Source organism: Ambystoma mexicanum, chromosome 6q (assembly GCF_040938575.1).
Source record: "Ambystoma mexicanum isolate Mex_15411 chromosome 6q, UKY_AmexF1_1, whole genome shotgun sequence".
Classification (NCBI taxonomy): domain Eukaryota; kingdom Metazoa; phylum Chordata; class Amphibia; order Caudata; family Ambystomatidae; genus Ambystoma; species Ambystoma mexicanum.
The window spans coordinates 95870682-95885563 of NC_090937.1; the positions used below are offsets into that span (position 1 = coordinate 95870682).

General features: G+C 42.4%; 1 protein-coding gene across 2 annotated transcripts in view; it reads left to right on the forward strand.

Moving 5' to 3' along the window:
* The window catches only part of LOC138515804 (broad substrate specificity ATP-binding cassette transporter ABCG2-like), a 961595-nt gene that overhangs the window by 505291 nt on the left and 441422 nt on the right, over nucleotides 1-14882 (forward strand). The window lies entirely within an intron of this gene.

The following is a 14882-nucleotide window of genomic DNA, read 5'->3' on the forward strand; positions in this document are numbered from 1 at the left end:
AACTTGTGTTGGTTTCGTCTATCAACTGTTGTGGACCATTCTAATTCCCAAAGCTTTTTTTTATTTTTTTTACTAAGTTTGGGTTATTCTTCAAAGTTGTACGATCAATATTTACATCTGCTCTTGCTCGGAATAGCGTCTTTACTTCCTTTCGCTAGATTAGCCAGGACATCAAACTGTGGTGCTCGGTTATCAGTAATGATCTTCCTGTACGTAGATAGCGTATTCCATATTGCTCTCGCGTTGATTGAAACCAAACCTAGTTCATATAGACGCGTTATAAATGCCAAATCATATCATATTTTTATTGGGAGACCTTTCCGAAGATTTAAGATTCGCCTCCAGTACAGGTTTTCCAGTTGCAGCCAGAGTCTATAAAGGGCCCCTAGTGCGCATTCAGCACCATATATCAAAGCGGGCACCACTTTTTGATTGTAGTACGCAATCGCGGGTTTCAGAGAAAATGTCCCATATTTCCTGTTAATGATTGCACCTTGACAAGCTAGCTGTTTACATTTTTGTTTCACATTTTCTGACCATGGGGCATTATTAAGGTTGCTGTTTATCCACATACCAAGGTACTTGACTCTATTCACACATGTCAGAGGTTCATTATTCAGCTGCCATATCGGTTCTTTACTTTTTTTGTTTTTTCTCGCTCTAGTAAGATCTTGTAAGATGAGAACTTCTGACTTAGATGGATTAACTCTGAATTGGTTGTCAGCAACAAACTTTTCCAATGCAGATAATTTCTTTTTTTAGCCCAATTGGAGTCAGATCCAACAGGACTATGTCATCCGCATAAAGTAGCCAGCTAATTTCATGGCCATTGATTTTGGGAGGAAAAGATTTTACAGAGCCTAGCGTTTTGCCAATGTCCGAAATGAACAAGCAGAATAGGGTTGCCGCAAGGATACATCCCTGCTTTACTCCTCTGTTGGTCTTAATCGAAGCACTCAGGGTTCCAGCATTATCAAGTCTTACCTTAATTTCCGTCTCAGAGTGTAGTTCTTTAATCGAAGAAAGCAGACTGTCTGGACATTTCCATTTGATTGATTTCGACCACAGCAGTTCGCGGCTGACATTGTCAAACGTGTTTGCTAAGTCAATGAATGACAAATAGATTTTCCTTTTTTGGCGAATTGCCTCCATCCTCAACAGATTTATTATTGTTAAATTCAAGCTGCTACCCAATCCTTTAACGAATCCTGATTGACGTATATCAAATCTAGATGATTCTTGGATCCATGTTAGCAGATGGGGTTGGAGCTGAGTGGCGAAAATGTTTCCTACTACGTCGAGGTGTGCAATTAGATGGTAGTTCTTAGGGTCAGTTCCCAGACCTTTTTTAAATATTGGAACCACAATTGCGCTCCTCCATGAAGTTGGTATCTTGCAGTTCTGAGATTGACTCAACTAGCAAACTACAGAATTCTGTCCAATATTCCGAGTACTGTTTAAGGATACAATTTGTGGGACCATCAAGGCCAGAAGCACTAGACGTACTGAGCCTCATGATGCTTGCTGCAATATGCTTTTCTATCTTTTTGGTCCATTGGCTCACTGATGGTAACTGTATGTCGAATATCTTTCCAGAGTTTGCGAATGTTGCAGCGTAGTGTTAAACCCACGTGTTCTCTGAGAACATATTACTTGTTAGAGCGCCTTGTGATGATGTTGTTTCATTCAAGGGGCTCCAAAACACTCTTGTGTTTCTATTAGCAAGCGTCTTCATCATTTGGTCTGCATCACGTTGTAGTATGATGGATTTGTGGCTGATTAACCAGTTTTTATAGCGCTGCTTTGCTCGCTTAATACCACTACTACACTGGGATGGTTGCTCCTTTTTGCAATTTCTGATTGCTTTACTTAGCTCTTTTTTCTTTAGAGCTATTTCAGGGTCCCACACATGCGATCTTAATTTTTTTTATTATTTTTTGTTATTGTGAGCTTGTACTCTCTGTACTGATCCAGAAGTGTACAGTAATCTATTCGTTCTTCATCATGTTTTGTCCCTCAGAACTTTAACAGGTCAGTTATTTTCACGGCATCTAATCGAAGTTGGTTCTGTCCTGGTTCAACTGAAAGGTAATACCTGTCCTCTTTATCTTTAGGGTGTTCTTGTTCTTTGTTAATATCAATTTTAAGCATGTTGTGATCGCTGTACTTCATTTGAATAACTCGTAGAGTTTTACCTTGCATTGTGATTCTTTCAGAATCAAATATATAATCAATTGTTGATTCTTGTTGTTTTCTCTGCCAAGTTGGTTGCGGTGGAACATCTCCTTCAGTTTTACCATTTAACCTGGTTAGATTCCAGAGTTCCATTTCTTTGATCCACAACTTTGTGGATTGATAGTTAGTTTTAGATATTTTTTTCTTTGTCGTTGCTTGCTGTCCTAGACAAACAGTCTATGTTGAGATCTCCACAAATCAAGATGTTTGCAGATGTTTGCAGCTGGATCTTTTCCCTGGATTCCATCTAAAATGCTTGAAATTTGTTCATTGAAGTTTTTGTGCCCTATGGCATTGTGTTGCCAATAGACGTTAATTAAGTTGAGGTTATTGCCTATATTCTTCAGCTAAATCGGTAGGTGGATCAGTAATAATATGGACATATGCAGAATAATTGTCGGTGTGAAGTATCCGAACCCCACTTTCTGTTTTTACCATTGTCAATAAACCTGACATCGGATGTGCTTTCAAACCTTTTACAGCAGGATTGAATGCTATCTCGTCCCCCGCAGTAATAGGGGCTTGTTGGAGCCACGTTTCTTGAAAATACAAAATGTCTGTGTTTCTCAATTCAGCCAGTACTTCATTAAACAAGTGTATGTTGCCTCTGGTGTTCCACAGCCAATGTGAAATCCCTCCTCCTTTGTAGTTAACTTGTGTTTCTTTCCATTTATAGTTCGAGCAGCCCAATTCCATTTTTGTCTTCAGCGTCGTCTGCTGCGTTCTTCTTTGGCTGTAGGTTTCTATTGTCAACCTGTTTCCTCTCAGTGAATGTAATTTTTATTGTGTCCTTTTTTGATGGACTTGGTTCATTATTGCTGGATGTAGCTTGTACTTTCGGTGCAGTAGATTTCTCTTCGACAAAGAACTTCTGGCAACTTAAGCTTCCAGGCTTTGCAATGCCGTTTCGTCCTTCATGGATTGTCTTCATGGTGGTTTCAGTGTGTTCTTGAAATTTGGGAATCGCTTCCTCTTCAATGATGTTTGTTTTATCAAAGCCCAAAGAGTTAATGAGAGAAATCACATCCATTATCATATCTCTATTGATACTGGATGCAATATGCAAAATCACACAGTTGTGCTTAGTTTCATTGGGAAATTCCACTGTTCTGATGTCAGAGTCCTCAGATGTGGAATATGATGTAGTATTCCTAAAACGTTTCTCCTATTAAGTATAAGCCAGTTCTTCTCACTAACAAGCCTTTCCAATCGTAATAGAGAGTTTACCACTGTTGTAGATTTTCTTTCCTGTTGTACTTCTCGTGGCTTAAGAAGGGCTAGTTGACTCGGAGCTATTTTGTTTTCATTTCTGCTATATTTTGTTAAATCGAATTGTACTTTGTCATCTCTCAGGAGGTGTGTTTTATCTTCTGTCCGTCGGATCATACCCTCTCTTTTGAATTGGTCTGTGTCTGAAGGTTTTTCCACAGTCTTGATTCTGATTGCATTTTGTGTTTCGATTTGAGTACTCCTCTTGTCTAAGGTGAGGAAGACCCAGTTTGTTACACTCATCGGGCTATCCTTCCTTGTGCATCTGTCAGAAGAATCTTTAGATCTTACGATGGTACATCTTCTCCCGACTATGCTAGGTTGATTTATGTTTACCACTAATTCAGTGCTCATTGGATTTTTTACCTCTTTGTCTGGACACACCATCTCAGATGCACAAGGCAGGTTTCCTTCACCGAGATCGTCATCTTTTATTTCATAGGTTGACATGTTTATTAAATCTGTCGATATGGATTCTTCCGATGTTCTTCTGTCTCTCTCAACCTGTTTATCTTCTATTTCGGCACACGTTTCTGACTCTGGATTTCCATTGGTGTTTACTGTTTTTTCTTGTGCTTCTTTAGGCTGTATCATACTGCTAAATGCTTTGATGTTTCGTAAAAACGATTGTGAGTTATTCATATGTGCCATACATTCTCTTTTTTGATTGTTTGTCTTTTTGACAAGGGGTGGCTTGATGACCTTCCTTTTATTTTTCTCCATTGTGTTTGTATTGAAAATTGAATAAGAGACACTTTCCACTATGTCAGGGTTCACATCTGGACCTTTTGGTTCTGAGACCGACAGGGTATTATTAGACATCCTAGGTTGCGTTTCACTAGTTACAGAGCACATTAGGTCTCTTATCACTGTTATCTCAGGATTGCCAACTAGGCCTTCTGCATTCGCTGACGTTGAGTTTAAAGATAATACAGCGGATATGTTTTTTTCTTTCGATATTTTCTTCGCACCACTTTCTTGCTGGGTTTGTTTCCTCTCAAAGGTTAGATGCTTATCATTTTCTATGTAGATTTCATCCTTTGTATTTTCACCACAGCATTGTGGGAACTTTTTAGATTAATTTATGGGTCCTCCAAATGGAGAGTTCACTTCGTCTACTGAAAGTTTCTGTCACTCATCGGACCGGGGACGCCTTTCCAGCTGCTTGCCAACAATATTTGTTGTATTACTGGCATTCATTAGCCCACTATCATTCTTTTGCTGTTTCAAGAGTGTTAGTGCTTCTTGAGTTACTTCCTCCAAAAGGTGTTTATTTTCCGCGCTGTTTTTGATTTGTTCCATTATGAGCTTTGAACTTGCCTCTGTTCTTGTACTTTCAATAGAATGTTATTGTTTACCAATAGCAATTTCAGGTTCTATGAACATCATTTTTGTGTTTTGTAAAGCAATTAGGGTGTTTTGGTCTTTTAAATTTTCATTCAGCTGCTCGTATAGCTTTGTGAATGGAGCCACAGATATGACTAACGCAGCCATTATTAGGGGGTTTAGGTCCACAGTCATTTTTTCCACGTGATTCCTGGAAAAATGTTCATTAGGGCCTTCTGGTTTCCTATTCTCTTCATAGTACACCATATGTTGCCTTGTTTTAGAACTTACTTGCTCAACATCTGACAAATCCGAGGTTGAACTAATGGATGGCACTGGAGTGGAGGTTTCACTCCTCTGATGAGTTATGTTGCTACTTGTACATGGTTTCAGGAGTTGCCTTTTTTGTGAGTGACTTACGTAGTGCTCACTACTGGATTCCACTCTCCTGCTTTTTAGTGGTGGATTAGAGTAGATCTCAAGAGTTCGTGTATCAATCGCTACAGTAGTGTGTAGTTGTAGCTCATGATCAAGATCATATGTTGGTTTCTCGTTTTCACCACATTCGTTTTCGATTCCCTGCACGTGGTGCTTGCTTACTTTAGAGTTCAACAGGATCAAGTCCTGCAAAACTTTGTCAGTAACTGCGATAGAATCGCGTCTCGTTGCTGTTGTGCATCCGCACTCCCTTTCTCCATCCCTGGACATAGTTTACCCTGGGTTGTAGATATTGGGTCATCTTTCCCCACCCTGGCTTCATTGTTTGCTGTCATTCCTAATGCGGTTGTGTCAGAGCTCCTATGAGCATCTAAAACCGTAGAAATGTTACCATGATTTCCACAGCAATTGTACTCATATGCTTCACTTCTCACCACTTTCTCGCACATTTTTTGTGTTGTGTTCTTGGTGACAGTTAATTCTATAACGCACCAGGCAAGGGCACGCAGAGACGGAATTCAGGGGGTGAGTACATCAGTAGGCTAGAAAGTGTCCGCCGACAAGGGATTTCAGCTACCGTCCTTTAAGTTCAGGGTAGCCTGCAGATTTAAATCAGTGCTTTCACCAGTGTTCTCCTTCAAATGTTTACGAGGATTTCCCTCTGCTCCAATGTTTGAAACGCAGTCAGAAAAAACATTGTCAGCTCCCGACGCTGTGGAAACTACAACGTTCGTGCTGGCAAATCTTGATCGGCGCACACCACTTACTGTAAGGTGCAGCTCCGTTGCCGTCGCTTCCTCCGATCGTGCAGTCAGACAGCGTCGCTGCAGCCAGGAGGATCAGGGGGTGAGTCCCGTTCAGTTCATCAATGACGGAGGCCGGGCGGCTTCTATTCACACAAGGGCTCGCATTGGGTGCAGAACCAGTTTTCTTTGCTAAGGTTCTTGATGACATACTTCACCCCCTGCCCACCCCGAGCAACACTCCTATGCACTCTGCGACGCTCCACATTGGGTGCAGTCTTTTTGAGTCGTTGGTCATTGTAGGCTCCGCTTCCTCCAGACAGACTCCGCACGGCTCTGGCAGCAAAATCAAACTCCAGCAGTGGTTCAAACATATAGAGCAGCAGAATAGCAACACTCCTACGCATTCTGCCTTCACCTCCAGCATGCTGATATGGAGTAGTCAGTGCTATGGCATCCACAGATCTTGCATCTTGAAAGAGCCAAGGGTGGCTCTGCAGACATATTTGTTCAGAGAGAGTAAATGGGGCTCTTCCAGCGATTGTACATTTGTGTTTGTTTCATGAAGATAATCAATGTTTTTGTAAGAGATACCTTTATCAAATGTAACCAGAATAATAAATACATTTATTTAAATGTAATGGATATCACTGGTTGCCTACTCCTTGGTTGGTCCATAAATATGCGCACTAGCCAAGCGTGCATGAGCTGTGGAGAAGAGGTGCTGCATGCTGCAGATAAGGATGTTAGTGCTTTCTTTGTTTATCTCTTATATTGTTCTTTTTTAAATAAACAAGCACTACACATAAACAATTAATACCTTTGTGGCTATGTCAATGTCTACAGTGACTGAGGCTGTTAAGTCCTATACCTCATCGATGGTTACTGAAGATTCCTCAATTATACCCTCCTCAGGTGGTACAAAGGAATCCTCGGCTACCTCTACAGATGATGAGACATTCAGATGGGCAACCGATAGACCGCCACTGTCTGTTGGGATCGCAATAGAAGCCACCAGCCCCTCATGTTTTAGACAAGGAGCAATCAATTCTAAAAGCGAACGTTGCTTTTTTTGTTCACTTATGGTCTCCTTTGCCTCGTAGGCATTGACGCTGCCACAACCTCGAATGGATCTTTGTCTGCAAGAAAAAAATTGAGCAAGAGACAGAGAAAAAGGCTAGCTAGACAAAAAAAACGAGTGAACTTTAAATGCAAACATCAATTGGTGGAAATAAAGGATACATTTCATCTTTCTCACAACCCTACAACAACATGTAGATTACAAAAAAAGAAGAAATCAAAAAGGAAAAATGAGTCGAAGGAAACTTTTTCGGACACTTGGCTTGGAAAATCTAAAGATCCAAAGCTGTCGATGGAACAGCTAAATGAGTCTGAGGATCTACCAGACTATAATTCTGGGGACAAGTTATCTTCCCAATTAATGACCAGTCATGTGAATGAATTCAGGTGTGTATCCCTAACCAGAAGGATTCAAGTCCCCCAATGCCGAGTGCCACACAATATGACATTGGGACTTACCCAATGTCATGGCTCGGGAATGTTTGGCCAAGATCTGCAAAAAACATGTTTCTAGCCTTGAGAACATCTTTTATTATCAATGAATTGATTGTGTCGGCTGGAATTTGCCCTCGGAATTGCTCTATGATATTGGAACTAATCCACATGGCCCCTTTGCTCTGCATAATAGTTTCCAGAGATAGTATATAGAGTTTCTGAATGGAATTTGGACAAAAACCGCCTCTGTCCAGTGTTCTTCCAGTCAAGTGGCCTCTTTAATACTGTCTTACTCGAATGCATTTAAATCAGTTGCCGTTAATGTGATGGAATATGCTTGAAATTCTCCTGTGATCGATGCTTTACCTGTAAATCATTATGAAAACCTAAAGGTGACATGTAATAAGGAGCTCCGTTGGGTGATGCTCATCAGCTCTGTAAAAGAAAAGGGAAGATAAATATATAGATCAAAGGCACCCTGCAGCTTAAAGTTTTAACCTGCATCTAAAAACCTAGTTAGAGACTGCAGGATGTTAGTTTGGAACATCCACCGTTTTAAAAATGTCGTCTACAGCACGCTGTGTGTAAATATTCTGTGTAGATTAGAGTCAAGATTAAGAGCAAGTCTTCACAGGTGTTCAGGAGAGCAGTTTCCATGCTTTTGGCAGCTCTGAAGCCAGATTGGTGGTCATGGAGGCAACCAAAAGATTCAGTATGTAGATGAAGCTGGGAGGTGGCCAGCTTTTCCAAGAGCTTGCTCAGGAAAGGAGTGAAAGGAGATCGGACGATAGTAGTCGGATAGAAAGTACACCTCAGTCCGTAAATGGCTGGATATGTGGCAGGCCATCCAGCCCTATTAAGGAAAGCATTGGACTTGGGCAGGGATGTGTGTTCGCTTGTGCCCTTTTGTATTTATACTTGGCTGAATCGCTGGATGGGGTTAACAACTATCCACCTAGGGTTGCGGGTGTCCTGACCTCATGGTTGGGTTATATCAACGAAATTGCTGTCATTGATCAAACCCCTCTTGGGCTCAGATGGTGATTAGAACACATCTCTGAATACACCCAGCCTAATTCACCTAAGCATGAATTTCCCTAAAACTAAAATCATGCAGTTCTCTAGTGGGAAGCAAAAGGGAAACGATTGGATAATTTGCAGTAATAAAATCACTGAAGTTAACCAATTTGTTTACCTGGGAGTTACGCTGAGTAATATGAATATGGATAAATGCACCCAGTATGTTCATATTAATAAGCTCCTCTTATGACAAGCTGGTAACAGACCGTTTATGGGCCAGTACCTAGGTTATTGTCTGGAAGGGCCCATGAAAATATACAGATAGCAAATTGTCCCTGCCGCCCTTTTTGGGCTTGAAGTGTTCTTCTTAATGAACCCCTCTGATTCGCTGTATAATCTAGAAGGGGAAATCCTGGTGCCCTCTCCTGGGTGCTCCACAATGCACGTCCATCCAGTGCATGAGACTGGAACTTGGTTTGCCATCTTTAATGGACCTTCTGGATGTGCGCAGATGGTTATTATGCCTGAAAATGTATACTGAAGATAATGAATAGCTGATTGCTAGGCTTGGCCCGGGGCTTCAGTCACATAGCTGTTACATACTGAGAGAGTTTGCGGGGCTGTGTAATTCAGTATTTGATAAGATGAATTGGTACCCGGAATTGCCTAACGGCTGTGTTCTGTTGGAGAAGCAACTCAAAACCAATATATGCATATGGGACTGGTTTCAGAATTTGCCCCACCTGGCAAATACAACACTTTATGCCGAATTTGCTAAACAGTTCTTCCCCTTGCTGAAGCCTCAGAGATACCTACGACTGTTTCCATACCAAAAACTCTGCAGAGTCCTTATGCTACTAAGGTTTCACTTGTTACCATTGTTTTTGATACTTGGTGCTAGGATGACTATATCTAGAGATAACAGGCTATGCAGGCCATGGGACACTCCTCGGGCTCTGCAAAGCATGTGCATCTGATTTGGCTTTCCTTAAATACCCTACGTGGGAGATTTGTAGGTGAATTTGCACCTAATCTAGAGTGGCTGACCTCGAATCAGATTTGGGCCCACTGTTCCGCAGGTTGTTCTACCCCTCTGTCTATTGCACTCATGCACTTTTGACAATCAATCATGTGGTGTCTTCCTGAAGCAGGAATGCATTGTAATTGAGTACATTTAATATATTTTTGTACAATAGAGATTTCATGAATTAATGTATGATCATAGCAATTTTATTTCTGTTTTTTTTGTCTCGTAGCGATTTGTTATGAATGTAATGTGCTATATGTATGTTATAGTGCGTACAGTTTTGCTAGATATTATCTCACAAAATAAAACAAATATATATATATTTAAAAAGAAGGTATAAGGCGCACTGATCCTGACAGAGCGGGCACAATTACATATTGAAGGTCTCAATAAACTGCATTGATTGGCACATGGTGCCACGACCAACCTAGTGCCAGCATGAAATGCATCCTGAGGAGGCCTCTGACATGACTCAGTCCTACATAAATAGCAGCTGTTATAGTATGTAGCATGAATTTCGATCTATTGGTCCTCACATGACCTGAACAATGTTATCTGGCACAAAGCAGGTCTTGCATCAGAGACATGAACGGAGCGGCCCACAGCTGTTACTATCAAGCAGCGGGCAGAAGCATCTGGACAAGCACAGTCAGAGTAGCAGCCAAATGCTGTATCCTGCACCCTGTCCTCAGCAGCCGCTGCTTGTACACAAGTGTGATAGCAAGCACTGGGTCTGGCAAAAAAATGGCGCCCAACCTTCTGTGTTTCTATTCACGAGTAAAATAAATCTGTTGGTATGTCATAGAACCAAATAAGCCTACTTCGAGGTCGACCTCCATAGTAGTAGGGACAGGTTCAGAAAATCTGCTCAATTGTTTCAAAGCTCGGTATGCAAGTATCTTGGTAAGTATAGCAATACCTGATAAAAGTGGTTGTACCAGTGTTAGGGAGAATTCTCCAGAATGGCTAATTTCCCTTACCTACTGAGTCCCTCAGCAGCTTTGCTGGATTTCTAGGATTTATTTTTTTCACCTGGTAAGAGTGAGAGCCTTTTTTTCCCCACTCTTACATGTGTTTTGCTGTGTGTGTGTTTAACATTTTTCTTGTATTCATAGACTGTGGAGCCTCACCTACTCCACAGGCATCATCTTTTTACTGTATGTTACACAGCACCTTCAGTGCAGTGACACAGGGTTGTCTTTTAGACTTCCCAACTCAGACTCCATTTTCTGACTACTGTCTCCCAGAACATGTAAAGTTGCCATTGACTTTATTAGTCTCTTTAAATCCACAGACCCAGCACAAACTAGCTTACATAGAGTACTGGAAAGGGTTAATACTTATCCCTTTTTGTCTGTTTCGCTTGGAGCATTGTTTCACTCCCTTTTCATTAAGACTTGGCTCGTGGCAGTGGTAACTACCCTATTTTTCCTACCCCGGTTATCTTAAATAACTTTGGTATTGCTTTAGACTATCTTGGTAGCCTCGAACTTAAACCCGCTAGACCATATACGTTTTTATACGGTTCCGGCTGGGTTTATTCCCCATTTCTTTTTTAAAATGTCTTTCTCGTATTTTACTCTGCGCACCAAACCAGGTTTGGTTCCTTTGTTCACTGTCCTTTCACGGGCTTCTGCAAAGAAGCTCTCTAGGTGCCTAAAAGTCTGGGTAGGCAGGATGTGAGGGAGGGGTTTTAGGACCCCTGCAATGGATTCCCTTGGTAACCCAAGTCGCATTCCTGTTTGATTGGCTAGGTGACTGTCCCGCCAGGACAGCCACCCTGCCGTGTGATTGACAGCCAAGCAGGGTGAATGGGGGAAAAATGCATAAAAAGCAGGTCTCTGGGGCTAGAAAGGCAGAGTCGCCACTGGAACGAGAGAACCCAGATAAGCTGACAGAAGAGGACCCCCTACACGACTGAACCGCCCGGTGAAGTGCTGCTGCAGGTCTAAATCTTCAGACTCCAACGACAGAAGATCTACCAGGAATCTTCTTCCTCTGAGCTGGTGGGACCAACTAGTTCACCCAAAAACCAAGCCAAGCCACCCTCCTCTGGTCGAATTTGCTGTGCAGAGCTACAGTGAACCGGATAGCCAGGAAGGTCGCACCCTGCTTGGGTTTTAAGGAGCAACCTTTTATTCGTTGCTTTGCTCTGCTGCTGGTTTCTTCCCTGGGCAGTGCAGGACCCTCCAGTCTTCCTACTTCGTGTCAGTCTGACAGTCACTTCAGGAAACGTGAGCCTGCAGGACCTGCCAGGCATGTCCGCCTCAGCTACAGCTGCTTCTCCATTTTAAGGTACTGTTCGAATCGGTTGTTCATTTCGTCCAGCTGCGGTATAGGTGTGTGAAACCTTTTGCCAATCCGAGGGCTTGTGCTTCTCTACTCTTTGACCTAACTTTTCTGCCAACCAACCCCGTCCGGAATTCTTGGCACAGTCTTAACCGTGAACTACCCTGAACTGTGTGATCTTGAGCAAAAGACTTTTGTCCTATTGACTTTGGCCCTAGGCCTTTTTGTTTGATTCCCTCACTGTAGTTTCTTTTTCTAGATTGCTCTGCTTACTTACCTGTTGGTGCTGCTTAATTTTTGTCTAACTTTGTCTTTCCCTCCCTTTTAAATTATTGGAGTGCCATTTTGCTTACACTTCATTTTGAGTTTAATTTGTCCAGAATCTATTGGGAGTGTTGTGGTGTATTAAGAGTCTGATTTCTCAACTGCTTTACTTTAGAGAAATGTTTTACAACTGATGTGTAAATAAATGTATATTCTTTTACTCCGAAACCTTGAGTCAGTGTTTGTTTGAATCATAGTAATTGCTGTCCTTTGTGTAACTATTGATACTGCTCACTTGCTCTTGAGATAGGTCTGGCTGCTCAGCCATCACTACCACTTTACTGTGTAGTACAGGCTTGTACCAAAGGTGAATTTGTACTGTCACTTGTAGTCTTAATTGTGTGTGGTGTTCCCAAAGGGTATTGCATATTATTCTGCCTAACACTGGTGTACAGCGGTGAGGATCAAGTATAGTAATTACACTTAGAGTGCTGCTATTACCTTGGATCAACTAACCCCAAGGCTAAACATGACTAAAAAGCAATATTAATCATGTCTGATATGGAAAGCTACAGTCAGGAGACCCTCCTTAGTTACTTTGTGGATTATCTGAAAAATCTGTGTAGAAAAAGGAATCTCTCTGTTAAAGGCAAAAAGTCTGAATTGATTGAAAGGTTGTTAGAGAAACAAAGTCTGGAGGGTGGGTTTGAAATACCTGACCCCTCAGCAAATGTTGAAAATTATGAGGATGATCACGTGTCTGCATGCCAGGCAGTATTTACTTCCTTTGCACTGCTGAGTGCAAATGTGAAGGACACAAGGTGGCGTGCACCCTTGTACGCAGCCTTTTGCCCTTTACATTTGCACCCCATAGTGCAAATCATGGAAATTTGGTGGCAGGAAGCGGCTTACGTTACAGCTTAAACGTAATTGGTGCCAGCTTTCAAATTTCTAATTTGACAAACATGAGCCACCTAGTATTTCGATGACAACATATGACTAAATATGTTTCTGGCATTTGATGGCAAAGCCTCATAGACCGGCAAGTAACTTCGCATGTGACTGCAATACCTTCTGTATGATACTTTAGCAATACCAGCTAAATGATGCGAGTACCATAGCTTATCATAGTTTTAGCTAGCAGATGATGGTAGTAATTATTCGTATGATGGAAATACCTGGCAAATGCCTAGGCAATGTCCATACTGTGAGAAACCTGAAGGTGTCTCACCCGCTAGTCCCCGGAGAACTGTCATCCAGGTGGTCAGGACATGTCCATCGCTATTGGATCCAGTTCCTAGGGGTGGACCAATGGGGGACGATCACCTGGATGATGGGTCTTCTGAGAGTGGAGGTGGGACACGAGGGTTGAGATGCGGTACCCCCTTATTTGTAACACCTTTTCCCCATCCTACCCTGTAGGATATTTAGAAGCTCCTCCCCACCTCCTTTTCTGACACAAACACTTTCTTACACCTTGACAGACAACAGACTAACACCAGAGCCGTTTACCTAACATGTCCCAACACATGAGTCAGGCAATTGACACTAACCACACACACTGATGGCCCTTTACTTTCCCAATGGGGATAAAAGGCAGAGCACGAGCACACACTACAAGAAAAGCCAACCGCACTAGGAAACAGCTATTCCAGGGCGGCAGTTCAAACGGAGGATGAAGGTGGCGAAAGCTGAAAGAACGACAAGGAGGGAAGTTCCTTTGCCCTTTTCAACCAAGACCCTCAAAGCATAGCATAGCCCGAGCAGCTTGCTCGCTTCTGTGGTACCGTCCTTGACTCATGAAGCAAGACAAGCCAATGGGTTCCACACAGCCGGTGAGTCTGAGAAAGCTGACGGCCAACCGAACTGTGTTGAACCCAAGGTTGCAATCAGCACCATTATATGAGTACAAAGAACTTGTGAACAAAGAACTTGTGTGTGTTTGAACTTTTGGGAAAGCACAGAGAAGGGCCAGCCGCAGAGTTGTGAGGTGCAGCAGGAGTGCTCATTCGAAGGACTCTCGCTGGCCCCTTTTGTTTTGTCTTGAAACTGCAAGTACCAGAAGGCCCTAGGAAAGGGCGGTGTGAGTGGTCAGTGTGGTCCTACAAGGGTCAGGTCAAATCCCTTGTACAATCAAAAGTCTCTGACCCATTGCCATGAGAAAGCTAGGAGAAGGGAAATCACGCTTTCTAATGAAACTAAGAAAATCAGGAACTGTGTTAGCAATTCATGAACTGTGTTAAATATGGCAATGTGAACCCGACGGAGGGATGCCAAGGGAAAAGCTAAGAGAAGTTAATCCTGCATCGTGATAGTAGTGCTATTCAGAGTGAAAGGCCGTAGTGAACCCGGCAGCGGAAGGCCCATATTGCAAGAAGGATGCGAGCCCGGCAGAGGGTGATGCAAGGGGTGAAAAACAATCGCCCAATGTGCAAGATCACAGAAGGAACTTTTGTTTGTTTATTGTTTTGATCCAGCAGTCCTTCTAAGGCAAGAGACTTTGTAGAAAAGAGACTTGGCCCCTGAAGGTTCCGGTATCATGGAATGGAATTGTGAACCTCGTGCCGTAGAGGCCCAGGAGTGCGCTGTGCTCAGGAGTCTCGCCTTATTCCGTGCTTAAAACGTGGAGAATGGAGACACAGCTCTACCATCCTGACTTATCATTTTGTGAACACTTCTTTCTTTTCTGGTGAGCATTATCCCACACTATTTTGGTACCTTAGCGGTAAGGATTGACATTATTTTTTTTTTTAGTA